Below are 17,947 nucleotides of genomic sequence, written 5' to 3' on the forward strand. Positions count from 1 at the left end.
TATTGTTCTGTACTTTTATTATTATAAAACTGTTTATTATTATTGTTTTAATTCTGCCCTTTTTTTATTGACTTTGTCTCAATATATAGAACATTTCTAGTCAATATCCTCATTTTCAAAACTGCTTTAGTTTCACATTGTAACTGAGAAGCATTTAACAGTGAAATGTTTTAGTCGGTAATTTTCTTCTCTTTTTCAGCTGGCTGCTTTCTATAGTGCGGAAACTTCTCAAATTTCATGTTTTTCATTGGTTGCGTTTCTTTTTTGATTGGTTGCTATCTGTAGAGCAAAAATTCCTCAAATTTCCCGCCAGAACTTCTTAATTCAATTGAAATTTCTAATTTGCCACCTCATGAGTTAAAACTACAGAATAAGACGATAATTATGCTAATGCTTAATTCGAGAATCACGTGTATACAAGCCTACCACGTGTCGAGTGCCAAAGACCGAGCGAAGCCAGGTACTTTATATTCTTATTAAAACTCCTTTTAGTTATTTGGTTGGCCTTAGACAGGGCAGCTCCTCACTTACAACTCGCTACCACAAACTGTTTGGTCATAACTATTTGTACAATGGGATCATACGAAAATTCTTGCTGAGAGAGATGGGGGGAGGTGCAAAATGTTTTTAATGGCCTAGGGACGAGGATGTTTTTTTCATTTTTTTCCAATTGGAATGTAAAAAAGACAGTTTTTCAAACCTGGAGGTGGAGGGCAAAAAATGTAATGGCAAGATTACAATTTATTAACTGAAGAACATTCCCTCAGTAATCTCTAAATAGTCTTAAGTTAAGCGAGGTAATTCATGTCTTTATTTGCGAGGCTTGGAGAAAGCTGCTGGAGAGGTCGCTAGCAGACCAAATATGTTTTTGAGGCATTCATATAATTTTTTTTTGCATCTACAATATAATATTTACCATAGAAGGACACGCAATAAGCTCAAAAATCTTTGGCAGCCAATTATGCTAGAAATCTTGAATGAGGTACAACATGTCTGCGATACACAGGTGGTGAGGCTTTTAGAGGAGGAATGAATCCCAGGATCCCACATACGGCCCTTCCGTCATTCAAAAGGAGATTTTTGCATAACTAAGGCGTTTACATACTATAATATTATTAATTTTATGAAATAGGTGATTAACTTGTTTTGATTTTGAACGTCTTTATTACAAAATCAGTCACAGATTTGCTGTTTGTTCCATTTTGGACTTTTGTTCCTACTGCCCAACAATACGTCATTTCAAGGAGCAATTTTTTTGGGTCTTTCGACCGTCTTGAATAGAATAGCCATCTTAAAATTTTCATCTGATTTTGTCTGGCGAAACTTTTCCATAGCAACATGTTTTTCATATAACCTTTTTATCACTAGCATCACTTTAAATAAGTCTATAAACAGGCCAAGATAATTAAAAGAATATGAAGAAAGTGGCTGTTTTTTCTAAGACTTTTACAAAGTTTTTCTAAACTAATTGAAGTGTATGTGTATCACGTAGGATACCTTCGCTGCCAGATGATTGTAATTTAAATAGCCGCCAGTTTCTTCTTATCTCTTTGGCAAGGTAAATTGGCACGAGGATTTTAAACTAATAAAAATGTTCGTAAATAAATCTTTAATCACTTAATACAATTTAAAGCGAAAAGTTATTTTTTCTGTGACGAGTGGGACAAAGTATTTGGCCATGCTGTCAATTTGCACATTCTTGGGTAATTTTTCTCGGTTGCCGAAATCTGAGCAGGTATTGAACACAAGTACCGTTAATTAGAGTGGGGGAATTAGCTTCCGAGATTTTTGTGCTCTTCTGGATTTCAAAAAACAAATTTTTCGAATTTTCATTGAAAAGAGACTTTGTTTGGTACTATCACTGGGAAAAATCGAAAAACATAGATATTGCCCTCCATTAGATTTTGAAAAACCCATTTTTGCCCCAGCCCCTAATTTCAGTAAATTAACACCGCTATTAAACAGTTCCAAATATTGAGCTTAGTAATACTTAGCATTTTATTTAACTGGGTATACTATTTAACGATCCCATCATCGATATTGGTTAAACAAAGGTATCACAATGCACAGAAAATGGGATAATGATAGGACACAACATTTAGATTACCAGACTGACATTTAACATCCATTTGCTTGTTTAGGTTCAATTTAGCCAGGTGTATCATATCCCAAATGTCCTGAATTTTGTTATTGTTTTTATTATTGTATTTGTTAAGTACCACGTTTGAAATCAAACAGTTCATGGTAACAAACTGTAAGTAAGGAGCGACGCAGCTCAATAGTAACCGAAACTCTAAGAAACAGAGTCTAGATAACAATAGATACATCAAATGAATCGAATTTTGATGATTATTTAAAATGTATAAAATTCATATAGTTTACTATTACCCATCAAAAGTTACGAACATGTGAAAATTTATACGACTTTTGGAAAATCACGCCCTCAGATTCAGCCTATCAGAGATTCTTGCTGTAGAGGTGTCAGGCTCCTATACACAAAAATGCGGAATTTTGAATTTTTTGCCAAAAGAAGGATCACGGATGTGTGTTTTGTTTATTTGTTTGTGTTTTTCAGAGGCGAGATTAGCGAACCAGTGATCCTAGAGGATCGGTAGGGAGCTCATGTGATTGAAAATCGAATGTCCTAGTGCCCTTTTTAAGTAACCAAAATATTAGACAGAAGGTAGCCCCCCCTCCCACACACCTATTTTCCACTCAAAGTCGCCAGACCAAAATCTTGAGATAATCATCTTGTTCAGCATACTCGAAAGATCTAATAACAATATCTTTGAGGGTGACTTGACCCTCACACAGTCTCCGGGGAAAGGACTGCAAGCTATGAACTTTACTCAGTGCTTACGTAAAGTATTAGCTTTTGAGAACTATACAGGTATTTTTTGGGGGGGGATTTTTCTCGTGGGGAATCTTTGCATGGAGGAATTTTTTGGAGGAATGGATGAATTTTGTCGAGAAAGGGAATTTCCCATGGAGGGGTGTTATTATAAGAAAGCATTATAAGAAAAACAATCACAAATTAAATTTAAAAAAACATTTTTTTTCAACTGAAAGTAAGGAGCACCGTCAAAACTTGAAACGAACAGATATTATTACGTATACGAGGGGGTTTTTCCCTCCTCAATATATCACTCTTTACGCTAAATTTAGCGTAGGACTTTTAAAAAAGTTGATTATTCTAATTTAACGGTCCTTGTGTTTCAGGAGTCATTCTTAAGTATATTAAAAAGTAAAACTTTAGCGTTTTAATTTTTATTGTTCTTTTTTTTTAATTTAACTGTAAAGAAGAAACGATGTCAAAGATGAAGGAAAAGAATAATTGTTTGTATTACAGCAAGACAATCGTTTTGCATGACAAAACCAAGTAAATCAGAACAATGAGCATTAGACAGCTCAAAATGTATTTCATATATACATATGCATATATATATATATATATATATATATATATATATATATATATATATATATATATATATATATATATATATATATATATATATATATATATATATATAAAAATAAGTTGTCTGTCTGTCTGTGGGTCTGTGGATCAGGTGACGTCATGTTTCGGCTGACGTCATGAAATTAGTTGCGGTCATTTTTGTTATGACGATGCTTAGTATATTGTAAAACACATTAATTTGGTTAATAATATACCATTTAAAACACCAAAATGAACATGCTGGAGTAGTCACTCGGTGAGAGAGGGTGTCAGAACGGAGAATGAAGGTCCCAGGTTCAAATCCTGGTTAGGCTAAAAAAGGTAAAAAACTAAAAACTAAAAAAAAAATGAAAAAACCAAAAAAGGCAAAAACTACAAAAAAACTAAAAACTAATAAAAAAATAAAAAAGCCGAAAAACTAAAAAAACTAAAGAAACTAAAAAAAGGAAAAAACTTAAAAAACTAAAAACTAAAAAAAACTAAAAAAAGGAAAAATGAAAAATAGAAGAGAAAAAGAATACTAATAAAATTAAAAATAAAAATAAAAAAAAATAAAAAAGATAAAAAGCTAAAAAAAGGTAAAAACCAATAAAAAACTAAAAAGAAAAAAAGGTAAAAAACTAAAAAAAAAAATTCATCTAAAAAACTAAAAAAAACTAAAAAAGGTAAAAACTAAAAGAACTAAAAAAGTAAAAAAAAACTAAAAAAAGGAAAAAACTGAAAAATAAGCGGGATATAAAACAGGGGGATATAAATGACGACCGGGACACCGGGACATAAGGAATATAAATGAATCAGAAAATACAACTCATGTTTCCAAATGACGTCGTTTGGAGCCAAAATTGAAAATCCAGATCAATTTATGTCTACTTTCAAAGTAAAAGGGCAAATTTATCATAGAGCACGGTCTCTTCTACCATTCTCAGGCGAGAATCATAAATTTTTAAAATTGTACTTCATCAGTGATAGAAATTCTGAATTGAATGCACGTTGCGAAATTTCTCCCAACATTGAAAGGACAATCGTTTCCCAATTACAACATCTTTTCCACGAAAATAATAATTTAGTGCGTCTGTTCAAAACAGCCATCGATTTGATGCCTACTTATACGCATAAAATTGTTGTTTCCGCTGACAAAACGCCTCCTGGCCAACATGTGCGTAGATACAATGCTCCAACTATCGACGAAGTGGCCATCGTTATGGTCGGTGATCAGTTTTTACCTCGAGATATTATTCTCAGGGTTTCCACCACACGTGCTACAACTAAAAATAGGCCTACCAATAATACTTTTAAGAAATATAAACCCACCAAAGCTTTGCTATGGCACTCGACTTGCCGTAAAAAAAAACAATGGAAAACCTAATAGAGGCCACAATCTTGACAGGGCCTTTTGAGGGTGAGGCTGTTCTTATTCCTCGCATTCCCAAGATTCCAACGGATCTGCCTTTTCAATTGAAAAGATTGCAATTCCCAATTCGATTAGCATTTGCAATCACCATTAACAAAGCTCAAGGTCAATCATTAGAAAAATGTGGTATAGATCTTAATCCTGATTGTTTTTCCCATTGACAATTGTACGTTGCATGTTCGAGGGTCGGTAAACCTGACAATCTATTTATATGCAGCGACAATTGGACAGCGAAGAATGTTGTATATTCGCAAGTTTTACGCAGTTAATTTGTATTTTATCTATCTATCTATCTATCTATCTATCTATATAAAAACGAGTTGTATGTATGCATGTTTGTTTGTTTGTAAAAAGAGCGTTTGCATATGATGTCATTATTAGTACATACGGCTTTGTATATGCAGAGACAATGGGAAAGCCAAGAATGTTGTATATTCGCAATTTTTACGTAGTTTAACTCCTGCAGAAGAAATGAATGCTTGCCTAAAAAATTCTAATTTATAGGCACACGTAAAAATATTAAAATTAACTACAAATATGCGTGTTCGATTGCAAAACGATGACTCTGGTCAAACAGTAGACTCAATTTCAGGACGTATACAACTACCTGCTGATTTCTGTAATTTAGTGACGTCCAAAAATGAATTGATTGAAAAAGTATTTCCGAATATTCTAAAAAATTATAAAAATAATAAATGGCTAAGTGAAAGAGCGATTCTCGCACCCAAAAATATAGACGTCCACGAAATCAACAATATTGTTTTGAACAAGATTTGAGACCAGGCAGTCCTTTACAAGTCAGTCGACACAGTTTTGGAACCAAATGAAGCGGTTAATTATCCATCTGAATTTTTAAATTCCATAGATCCTTCAGGGTTTCCACCACACGTGCTACAACTAAAAATAGGCGTACCAATAATACTTTTAAGAAATATCAACCCACCAAAGCTTTGCAATGGCACGCGACTTGCCGTAAAAAAAACAATGGAAAACCTAATAGAGGCCACAATCTTGACAGGGCCTTATGAGGGTGAGGCTGTTCTTATTCCTCGAATTCTCCCATGATTCCAACGGATCTGCTTTTTCAATTTAAAAGATTGCAATTCCCAATTCGATTAGTATTTGCAATCACCATTAACAAAGCTCAAGGTCAATCATTAGAAAAATGTGGTATAGATCTTAATCCTGATTGTTTTTCCCATGGACAATTGTACGTTGCATGTTCGAGGGTCGGTAAACCTGACAATGTATTTATATGCAGCGACAATTGGACAGCGAAGAATGTTGTTTATTCGCAAGTTTTACGCTGTTAATTTGTATTGTATCTATCTATCTATCTATCTATATAAAAACGAGTTATGTGGATGCATGTTTGTTTGTTTGTAAAAAGAGCGTTTGTATATGACGTCATTATTAGTACATACGGCTTTGCATATGCACAGACAATGGGAAAGCCAAGAATGTTGTTTATTCGCAATTTTTGCGTAGTTTGAAACACATATATAAATCTATCTATATTCACAGGTGGGACACAGGGACACAACTACAATGGCGCATAACTAATATGGCGCGTAACGACTTACGCGCGCGGGGGGCTTGGGGGGGGGGCGCGAAGCGCCCCACCAACTAGGTGTTGGGGTGGCACGAAGCGCCACCCCAACAGCTAGTATATATATATACATATATATATATATATATATATATATATATATATATATATATATATATATATATATATATATATATATATATATATATATATATATGTATAGATAAAAGAGAAAAGATTTCTCTTTTCGTTATAGATATATATATGTTTTTAACTACGTAAAACTTGCGAATATACAACATTCTTCGATATCCCATTGTCTGTGCATATAAATAGATTGTCAGGTTTACCGACTCTTGAACATGCAACATAAAATTGTCCATGGGAAAAACAATCCGTATTCAGATCTATACCTCATTATTCTAATGATGTGTCCCTGTGTCCCGGTCGTCATTTATATTCCCTGTGTCCCGGTCGTCATTTGTGTCCCGGTGTCCCAGTTTGTAATTTCTCTTTGAGAGTCCCGGTCGTCATTTATATTCCCTGTGTTCCGGTGTCCTGGTCGTCATTTGTGTCCCGGTGTCCCGGTCTGTAATTTCTATTCGAACAATCCCTGTGTCCCGGTCGTCATTTATATATCCCGCCTGTGCCCCCGGCGTCCCCGTTGTAGTTGTGTCCGTGTGTCCTGGTCGTCATTTATATTCCCTGTGTCCCGGTCGTGATTTGTGTCTGGGTGTCCCAGTCTGTAATTTCTCTTTGAGGTTCTCGGTCGTCATTTATATTCCCTGTGTCCCGGTCGTCATTTGCGTCCCGGTGTCCCGGTATGTAATTTTATCAGTTGACAAACATGACGTCAGTCGACAAACAACTTCATGACGCATACAGCTCAATCCTTATAATGACGTCAGTCGGCAAACCTGACGTCAGTCAACACACAAACATGACGTCACCCGACAGACCCACACACACACAGACAACATATTTATATATATATATAGATAGAATATATATATATATATATATATATATATATATATATATATATATATATATATATATATATATATATATATATATATATATATATATATATATACGTGAGCAATAATTGTGCATTCATGTATTTATGTATATATTTTTTCTCAAAAACGGCTCCAGATATTTTCGGGAAAATTAGCATCTTGGGATATTCTTGGGCAAAAAAACGAACGATCTGGATAGGCCAAAAGTCTGAGAAAATTCGTTAAAAGACATAACTACGGTTTTTGCGAATGACATCATGTACTATGTTAGTACATCATATGAGAATTATTTATGACATCATCTAAGCATTATTTATGACATCATGTAAGCATTTTCTTATACGATGTCATACACAGTATAAATACAACTTGGATTATCAATTGCGACAATCCCAATACGGGCAGCTAAATTAAAGGCCAATGCTAAATTGTCTGAAGTAATCAAAATACAAAAACATGTCAAAATTAAGTGCAAAGACACACGCGGCTGGAAGACATGCGACACTGAGCAAGTGAGCGAGTCAAAAATAAAAATGAAGAGCAAAGACACATACAGTTAGAGGAACAGTATTGGCACGTCAAAAACGGAAACACATACGGCTAGAAGACATGCAACACCGAGTATGTGAGATTTTTCAAAATCAAAAAATGGAATTTTCAAAAACGAAAATGAAGAGCAATTACACACGTGGCTAGAAGAAAACCAGCTGCGTGTCAAAAATAAAAATGAAGAGCAAATTCCCTTCATGAAATTTTCTTCCCTTGCCACAAATTCCTCCAGGTAAAGCTCCCCCAACATATCTCCCTCTTATCCCCCCCAACTTAAAAATCCCCCTGAAAACGTCGGTACACTTCCAAATAACAATTTCTATATGTAAGCACTGGTCAAAGTTTGTAACTTGTAGCCCCTCCCACGGGGACTGTGGGGGAGTAAGTCACCCCCAAAGACATAGTTATAAGGTTTTTCGACTACGGTGAATAAAATGGATATATCAGAATTTTGATCCGGTGACTTTGGGAAAATAATTGGCGTGGGAGGGGGCCTAGGTGCCCTCCAATTTTTTGGGTCACTTAAAAAGAGCACTAGAACTTTTCATTTCCGTTAGAATGAGCCCTCTTGCAAGATTCTAGGAGTACTGGGTCAATACGATCACCCCTGGGAAAAAAAACAAACAAAAAAACAAACAAATAAACACGCATCCGTGATCTGTATTCTGGCAAAAAATACGGAATTCCACAATTTTATAGATAGGAGCTTGAAACTTCTACAATGGGGTTCTCTAATACGCTGAATTTGATGGTGTGATTAAGATGGTGTGAATTTGGTGTGTGTTAAGATTCTATGACTTTTAGGGTGTGTTTCTCCCTATTTTCTAAAATAAGGCAAATTTTCTCAGGCTCGTAACTTTTAACGGGTAAAACTAATCTTGATGAAACTTCTATATTTGAGTTCAGCATTAAAATTTGATTCTTTTGATGTAACTATTGGTATCAAAATTCCATTTGTTAGAGTTTCGGTTACTATTGAGCCGGGTCACTCCTTACTACAGTTCGTTACCACGAACTGTTTGATACACCAGTCGCATCAGATCTTAATTTAGGTGGTTAGCGGGCGGGTGGTGCATACTCGCCAGTACAAGGTGGTACATAGTGAGCCACTGACGCACTATGATATGATATAATTCAGATTTATTGACTGCCAAAATTGTACAAATACAATAGGGGGCAGAGTACGAATGAAAAATAAAAAAGGTAACAAAATACAGTTTAACACAAAAATATACAACAGATTAAATAACTCAAAATTTTACTATTAAATAAGACAAGAAAAAAAAAGTAAAAGGCTGCAAAATACAGTTTAACTCGTATATATTCAGCAGATTTGATGCACATTACATGCAACTATTAAAAATTATTTGTAATTTAAACACAGTCTGAAGAGTCGCCCAAGGGTGATCTAGAGTCTGGAACTAATTTTGAAAATTAATTACTCTCATAGGGACAGCAACATATGAATCTATCAGACCAAATCTTTTAATCAAATGCTGGTTACTGGTCCACGGTGGTAGCCCAAGAAAATACTTAGCATACTTAAAATAAATCATGCGCAGCTTTTACTCATCTATCTGAGTGAAACATTTCCAAAGCGGAGATATGCATAAAAAATGTGGCAGAACAAATAAATTATATAACCGGGCTAGAATATGACGACTAAATCTTGTCTTATTTGGGACAAGCCTTCCATATGTACTATATACTTTTCTAAGGGTATCATCAATAGCAAGTTCACGCGTAACCTTGAGCGATGTACCAATTTGGACTCCAAGGTAAGTAATAGCTTGAACTGGTTTGAGCTCAGGAAATATTTTTGTCCTCGTATGTAAGTGACATACAATTTTTTGTCCTCGTCGTAAGCATGTCGTCTGATCATATGGCTAATAAAATGACAAAAACGAACCTCAAGGGTTGCCTAAGTATGCATGCCCGAAAGTCCTATTCTAGCCTTCACTGACAGTGAACAACCTTCTCTGTTATCACTCCAGAGCAAGTCAGAACTTCTGCAAAAGCTGTTCTTAGAAAACAATATACTAGGGGAAAGAAGTTTGGCTCGACAAAAGTATTAACTGATACTCCAGTTAAAAAAAAAATGAAGTTGAGAAGAAAGCAAAAATGGGGAAAAAGAAGCAAAGTTGCAAGGCCAAAAGCAGTCCTGCAAGTAACAGTGAGAAAAATATTGCAGTGTGATCTGGAGAGTGATCAAAGTTTTTCAATGAATGATGACAGTGATAACTCATATCTTCACCTAGGGCAGGAAGAAAATGAGCAGCCTGCACAGGACAGATTATTTGATACTATTACAGAGGGAGATTTTATATATATATATACTAGCTGTTGGGGTGGCGCTTCGCGCCACCCCAACACCTAGTTGGTGGGGGCGCTTCGCGCCCCCCCCCAAGCCCCCCCGCGTGCGTAAGTCGTTACGCGCCATAATAGTTACGCGCCATTGTAGTTGTGTCCCTATGTCCCACCTGTGAATATAGATAGATAGATAGATATATATATATATATATATATATATATATATATATATATATATATATATATATATATATATATATATATATATATATATATATATATATATGGTTTTAACTACGTAAAACTTGCGAATATACAACATTCTTTGCTGTCCCATTGTCTTTGCATATAAATAGATTGTCAGGTTTACCGACTCTTGAACATGCAACATATAATGGTCCATGGGAAAACAATCTGTATTCAGATCTATACCTCATGATTCTAATGATTGCCCTTGAGCTTTGTTGATGGTGATTGCTAATCGACCATTCCCTGTCCCGGTCGTCATTTACATCCCCCTGTTTCCCCCGGTGTCCCCGTTGTAGTTGTGTCCCTGTGTCCTGGTCGTCATTTATATTCCCTGTGTCCCGGTCGTCATTTGTATCCCGGTGTCCCGGTCTGTATATACATTCGTTTTTTAGTTTTGTTTTTCTCCTTTATTTTTTTCCTTTTTTTTCTTTTTTAGCTTATTTAGATTTTTAGATTTTTTAGTTTTTTTATTAGTTTTTAGTTTTTTTTTCTTTTTAGTTTTTTTGTCCCGGTCGTCATTTATATCCCCCTGTTTCCCCCGGTGTCCCCGTTGTAGTTGTGTCCCTGTGTCCCGGTCGTCATTTATATTCCCTGTGTCCCGGTCGTCATTTGTATCCCGGTGTACCGGTCTGTATATACATTCGTTTTTTAGTTTTGTTTTTCTCCTTTATTTTTTTCCTTTTTTTTTCTTTTTTAGTTTATTTAGATTTTTAGATTTTTTAGTTTTTTTATTAGTTTTTAGTTTTTTTTTCTTTTTAGTTTTTTTGTAGTTTTTACCTTCTTTTTAGTTTTGTTAATTTTTTTTTTACTTATGTCCTGGTCGTCATTTATACTCCCTGTGTCCCGGTGCTTTGTTGATTGCTAATCGAACATTCCTTTTGTCCTGGTCGCTTTCTCTTTGAGTGTCGTCATTTATTTTTTTCTTTTTTAGTTCTTTTAGTTTTTACCTTTTTTAGTTTTTTTTAGTTTTTTAGATGAAAATTTTTTTTAGTTTTTTCCTTTTTTTCTTTTTAGTTTTTTATTGGTTTTTACCTTTATGTTAGCTTATTTTTCAGTTTTTTCCTTTTTTTTTAGTTTTTTTTTGTTTTTTATTTTTTTTAGTTTTTTACCTTTTTTTAGTTTTTTTAGTTTTTTTAGTTTTTTAGCTTTTTTACTTTTTTTATTAGTTTTTAGTTTTTTTGTAGTTTTTGCCTTTTTTTAGTTTTTTCAGTTTTTTTTTTAGTTTTTTATTGGTTTTTACCTTTATTTTAGCTTATTTTTCAGTTTTTTCCTTTTTTTTAGTTTTTTTTAGTTTTTAGTTTTTTTAGTTTTTTACCTTTTTTTAGTTTTTTTAGTTTTTTTAGTTTTTTAGCTTTTTTATCAGGTGACGTCACCTGATCCACGATCCACAGATCCACAGACAACTTATTTTTATATATATAGATAGTTTTTTTTTTTTTACTTATGTCCTGGTCGTCATTTATACTCCCTGTGTCCCGGTGCTTTGTTGATTGCTAATCGAACATTCCTTTTGTCCTGGTCGCTTTCTCTTTGAGTTTCGTCATTTATTTTTTTCTTTTTTAGTTCTTTTAGTTTTTACCTTTTTTAGTTTTTTTTAGTTTTTTAGATGAAATTTTTTTTTAGTTTTTTCCTTTTTTTCTTTTTAGTTTTTTATTGGTTTTTACCTTTATTTTAGCTTATTTTTCAGTTTTTTCCTTTTTTTTATTTTTTTTTTATTTTTTATTTTTTTTAGTTTTTTACCTTTTTTTAGTTTTTTTAGTTTTTTTAGTTTTTTAGCTTTTTTACTTTTTTTATTAGTTTTTAGTTTTTTTTTGTAGTTTTTGCCTTTTTTTAGTTTTTTCAGTTTTTTTTTTTAGTTTTTTATTGGTTTTTACCTTTATTTTAGCTTATTTTTCAGTTTTTTCCTTTTTTTTTAGTTTTTTTTAGTTTTTAGTTTTTTTAGTTTTTTACCTTTTTTTAGTTTTTTTAGTTTTTTTAGTTTTTTTAGTTTTTTTAGTTTTTTAGCTTTTTTATTTTTTTATTAGTTTTTAGTTTTTTTTGTAGTTTTTGCCTTTTTTTAGTTTTTTTAGTTTTTTAGCTTTTTTATTAGTTTTTAGTTTTTTTTGTAGTTTTTGCCTTTTTTTAGTTTTTTTAGTTTTTTAGCTTTTTTATTTTTTTTATTAGTTTTTAGTTTTTTTTGTAGTTTTTGCCTTTTTTTAGTTTTTTCAGTTTTGACGTCACCTGATCCAGTTTTTTCAGGTGACGTCACCTGATCCATCCACAGACAGACAGACAACTTATTTTTATATATATAGATAGATATATATATATATATATATATATATATATATATATATATATATATATATATATATATATATATATATATATATATACCCATTTCTAGTATTTAGAATCAAATTTAACGCAACTTAACCTAACCTAGATTAACATAACCTAACCTAAATTTTACCATCATAGCATGCATCAGACTGAAAAGGCTGACTCGTAAAGCAAATTGAATCCAAGCAGAGAAAAAAGAATATATATTATATTTATATTTGTATATATATTTGTATATATATATATCTATATATATAAAAATAAGTTGTCTGTCTGTGGATGTGTGGATGGGTCAGGTGACGTCACCTGAAAAAACTGGATCAGGTGACGTCAAAACTGAAAAAACTAAAAAAAGGCAAAAACTACAAAAAAACTAAAAACTAATAAAAAAAATAAAAAAGCTAAAAAACTAAAAAAACTATAAAGGTAAAAACCAATAAAAAACTAAAAAAAAAACTGAAAAAACTAAAAAAAGGCAAAAACTACAAAAAAAAACTAAAAACTAATAATAAAAGTAAAAAAGCTAAAAAACTAAAAAAACTAAAAAAACTAAAAAAAGGTAAAAAACTAAAAAAAATAAAAAATAAAAAAAAACTAAAAAAAAGGAAAAAACTGAAAAATAAGCTAAAATAAAGGTAAAAACCAATAAAAAACTAAAAAGAAAAAAAGGAAAAAACTAATAAATGACGACACTCAAAGAGAAAGCGACCAGGACAAAAGGAATGTTCGATTAGCAATCAACAAAGCACCGGGACACAGGGAGTATAAATGACGACCAGGACATAAGTAAAAAAAAAAAACTATCTATATATATAAAAATAAGTTGTCAAACTAAAAAAAGGCAAAAACTACAAAAAAAACTAAAAACTAATAAAAAATCTAAAAAACTAAAAAATCTAAAAAAAAGGCAAAAACTACAAAAAAAACTAAAAACTAATAAAAAAAATAAAAAAGCTAAAAAACTAAAAAAACTAAAAAACTAAAAAAAGGTAAAAAACTAAAAAAACTAAAAACTAAAAAAAACTAAAAAAAAGGAAAAAACTGAAAAATAAGCTAAAATAAAGGTAAAAACCAATAAAAAACTAAAAAAAAAACTGAAAAAACTAAAAAAAGGCAAAAACTACAAAAAAAACTAAAAACTAATAAAAAAAGTAAAAAAGCTAAAAAACTAAAAAAACTAAAAAAACTAAAAAAAGGTAAAAAACTAAAAAAAATAAAAAATAAAAAAAAACTAAAAAAAAAGGAAAAAACTGAAAAATAAGCTAACATAAAGGTAAAAACCAATAAAAACTAAAAAGAAAAAAAGGAAAAAACTAAAAAAAATTTTCATCTAAAAAACTAAAAAAAACTAAAAAAGGTAAAAACTAAAAGAACTAAAAAAGAAAAAAATAAATGACGACACTCAAAGAGAAAGCGACCAGGACAAAAGGAATGTTCGATTAGCAATCAACAAAGCACCGGGACATAGGGAGTATAAATGACGACCAGGACATAAGTAAAAAAAAAATTAACAAAACTAAAAAGAAGGTAAAAACTACAAAAAAACTAAAAAGAAAAAAAAACCTAAAAACTAATAAAAAAACTAAAAAATCTAAAAATCTAAATAAACTAAAAAAGAAAAAAAAAGGAAAAAAATAAAGGAGAAAAACAAAACTAAAAAACGAATGTATATACAGACCGGTACACCGGGATACAAATGACGACCGGGACACAGGGAATATAAATGACGACCGGGACACAGGGACACAACTACAACGGGGACACCGGGGGAAACAGGGGGATATAAATGACGACCGGGACAAAAAAACTAAAAAGAAAAAAAAACTAAAAACTAATAAAAAACTAAAAAATCTAAAAATCTAAATAAGCTAAAAAAGAAAAAAAAAGGAAAAAAATAAAGGAGAAAAACAAAACTAAAAAACGAATGTATATACAGACTGGGACAACGGGATACAAATGACGACCGGGACACAGGGAATATAAATGACGACCGGGACACAGGGACACAACTACAACGGGGACACCGGAGGAAACAGGGGGATGTAAATGACGACCGGGACACCGGGACAGGGAATGGTCGATTAGCAATCACCATCAACAAAGCTCAAGGGCAATCATTAGAATCATGAGGTATAGATCTGAATACAGATTGTTTTCCCATGGACCATTATATGTTGCATGTTCAAGAGTCGGTAAACCTGACAATCTATTTATATGCAAAGACAATGGGACAGCAAAGAATGTTGTATATTCGCAAGTTTTACGTAGTTAAAACCATATATATATATATCTATCTATATTCACAGGTGGGACATAGGGACACAACTACAATGGCGCGTAACTATTATGGCGCGTAACGACTTACGCGCGCGGGGGGGCTTGGGGGGGGGCGCGAAGCGCCCCCACCAACTAGGTGTTGGGGTGGCGCGAAGCGCCACCCCAACAGCTAGTATATATATATATATATATATATATATATATATATATATATATATATATATATATATATATATCATGAAAAGAGAAATCACCAATGCTACAGCACAAACACAAAAAAAAAAAAAAAAAAAAAAAAAAAAAAAAAGACAGAAGGAGAAAAGGAAGACTGTTTTCCTAAATTAGTGATTAATATAGACCAGCACTTGAATGAGGCCTTAACCCTACTCATCCATACAATCACATAGGTCAAACAGCATAGCCACACACAATCAACCATAAAGAATAATCCATGGACAGGCAGTCATGTCGTCAATAAGTATAAGTCGTCATTTACCGAACAATAGAAAAAATAATATAGACAAATAATTCAGAGGCAACACCCAACATAAGGGCTCATAAGGAGAATACACTGGCCTATATAGGGTTTCGCCACTCTAAATTCTCTACCCAGCACAGTGTTGTGGCTACCACAGAATATCCATGGCATCCCCGCGTCAGGTATCACCCCCAAAATACATGCCTATGAAAAAAAAAAAACAGCAAATGTAAAACAACCAAGTAAAACCAAAACAAGCTTATCTTGTTAATATATCCCTCCCTTTAGCAACAATAGGTAAACTAAATATTATAAATTTTACCAAATCACAAATATTAACACATTGCAAAAAACCTGAATGAACTAAACAATTATAGAATTCATCTTTACCATGTGGCTAATTTTTAAAAAAAAATCCGCTCAATTAGAAACACAATTCAAAATAAATGGCGCTCTGACAACATTTCTCGAACCTCCGAAATTAGTTAAAAATTTCTTTAAGTATTTCTAGATAATTCTTTTGATATTTATTTAAAAGTTCGTGAAAACTAAATTTTTTAAATTGCCAAGTTAATTTATTTGCAGAAAAACCTCTTGATATCAATTTTTGGCTTAAGATTTTACATCTATTTTTAAAATCAATATAATTACTACAAATCCTTGCATAACGAAGTAACTGTGAGAAAAACGCTGAATATGTGATATTTGAGTGTATATTACTTTCAGGGAATGGGAAACTAATCACTTCAAAATCAAAATCATCCGTTTTATTATACATTTTAAAACTTAATTTATTATTATCACAAATATTAATATTTAAATCTAAGAAATGATCTTCATGACCAGCGCCATGACTAGGCTCAAGAATAAGCTCTGATGGATATATATTTTTAGAAATATCAATGAAATCCTTACAATTTAAGACCAAAATATCATCTAAATATCTTTTATTATTTGACAAAGCATGTTTTAAATTAATTGGATTATTCTTATCCATCATATATTTATATTCTAGTTGACTTAAAAACAAGTCAGCTATAAATGGGCTGGCATTCCCCCCCATGGGAATTCCCATAATTTGCTTGTACAAATCACCCCCAAATCTTATATAAGTATTGTATAAAACAAATTCCAATAACTCAAAAATCATATCCAAGCTGTAACATCTCAAGTTAACTGTAGTATTAAAGCAGTTTGTCCATATGGCTTTTTTATTATAACTGTCTATTTTTAAGAACCTTTTACTAGATAAGAGGAAAGATTTCCTCATAACAGTTTTTAAATTATCAAACACTAAATTAAGTGATAAATTAGTATACATTGTCGCAAAATCGAAAGACTCAATTCTTTTAGCTGAAACCATTGTTAAAGAATCTATCACCTGCAGTGAATTATTAACACTCCAATATGGATTAAAATTCAAAAATTTTTTAATACCAGAACAATAGGTTTTAAGTTTATTTACAATTTCCTTTAAAATTAAAGAGAGGTCAGTAGCAGCAATGCGGGTTGGACATTTAGCTGCTCCAGCAATAAACCGTGGTTTAGGGGGATTCTTATGAAGTTTTACATTCCAATATAGGAAAGGGAACTTTTTATCATTGTCATTTATTTTAATATTAAAATTTTTAAAAAGTATTTCTTCAGTCTTTTCAATTAAATTCTCATCCTCTATATTTACCTTTTCATAAACATTAGTTGTGCATAACTCCCTTTTTAAGATATCACAATACAGCTTCTGACAAATTATGGCAAAATTATTATTAGCTTTATCCACTGGCACAATTACAAATTCATTCTTTAGATTAGCAATTGCTTGTTTAATCTTCGCATTATAAAATAATGATTTAGTGTTACTATTTTGTAAGTTAAAATATATACTAATAAGTATATAAATATATAAATATACTAATTAGTATATAAAATATATACTAATAATTAAATTTTTCCACCTTTGAAAACTCTCTTTATTTTTATTCTCTTTCTTACACCACTTATCAATAAATAAATCAAAATCATTTTCCAAGCCATCAAGAACACTCGATGGTTTCAGATGATGAGAAAGACGGAAATTAGCCCCTTTATTCATTATAATTTTAAGATCATCTTGCTTTATTATTGACAAGTCCCCTGTTATAACATGTTTGTAAGTAGGATTTACAAATGGGCCAAGTTGCTTACAATTACAAACCGGTTCCCAATTTATATCGCTATCTAGTTTTTATATATATATATATATATATATATATATATACCGTTGAGATAAAATTGATATTGCTTTTATTATACGAGCATTAGCTGAGTATTTATTCATTTTGAA

The 17,947-nt window shown here is 31.8% G+C and overlaps 1 protein-coding gene across 3 annotated transcripts in view; it reads right to left on the reverse strand.

Annotated features, from left to right (window-relative positions):
• The window catches only part of LOC136031119 (uncharacterized transporter slc-17.2-like), an 89,049-nt gene that overhangs the window by 59,311 nt on the left and 11,791 nt on the right, over positions 1–17,947 (reverse strand). The gene's annotated exons all lie outside the window — the stretch shown is intronic.

The sequence above is a fragment of the Artemia franciscana genome, chromosome 9 (genome assembly GCF_032884065.1).
Source record: "Artemia franciscana chromosome 9, ASM3288406v1, whole genome shotgun sequence".
Taxonomy (NCBI): Eukaryota; Metazoa; Arthropoda; class Branchiopoda; order Anostraca; family Artemiidae; genus Artemia; species Artemia franciscana.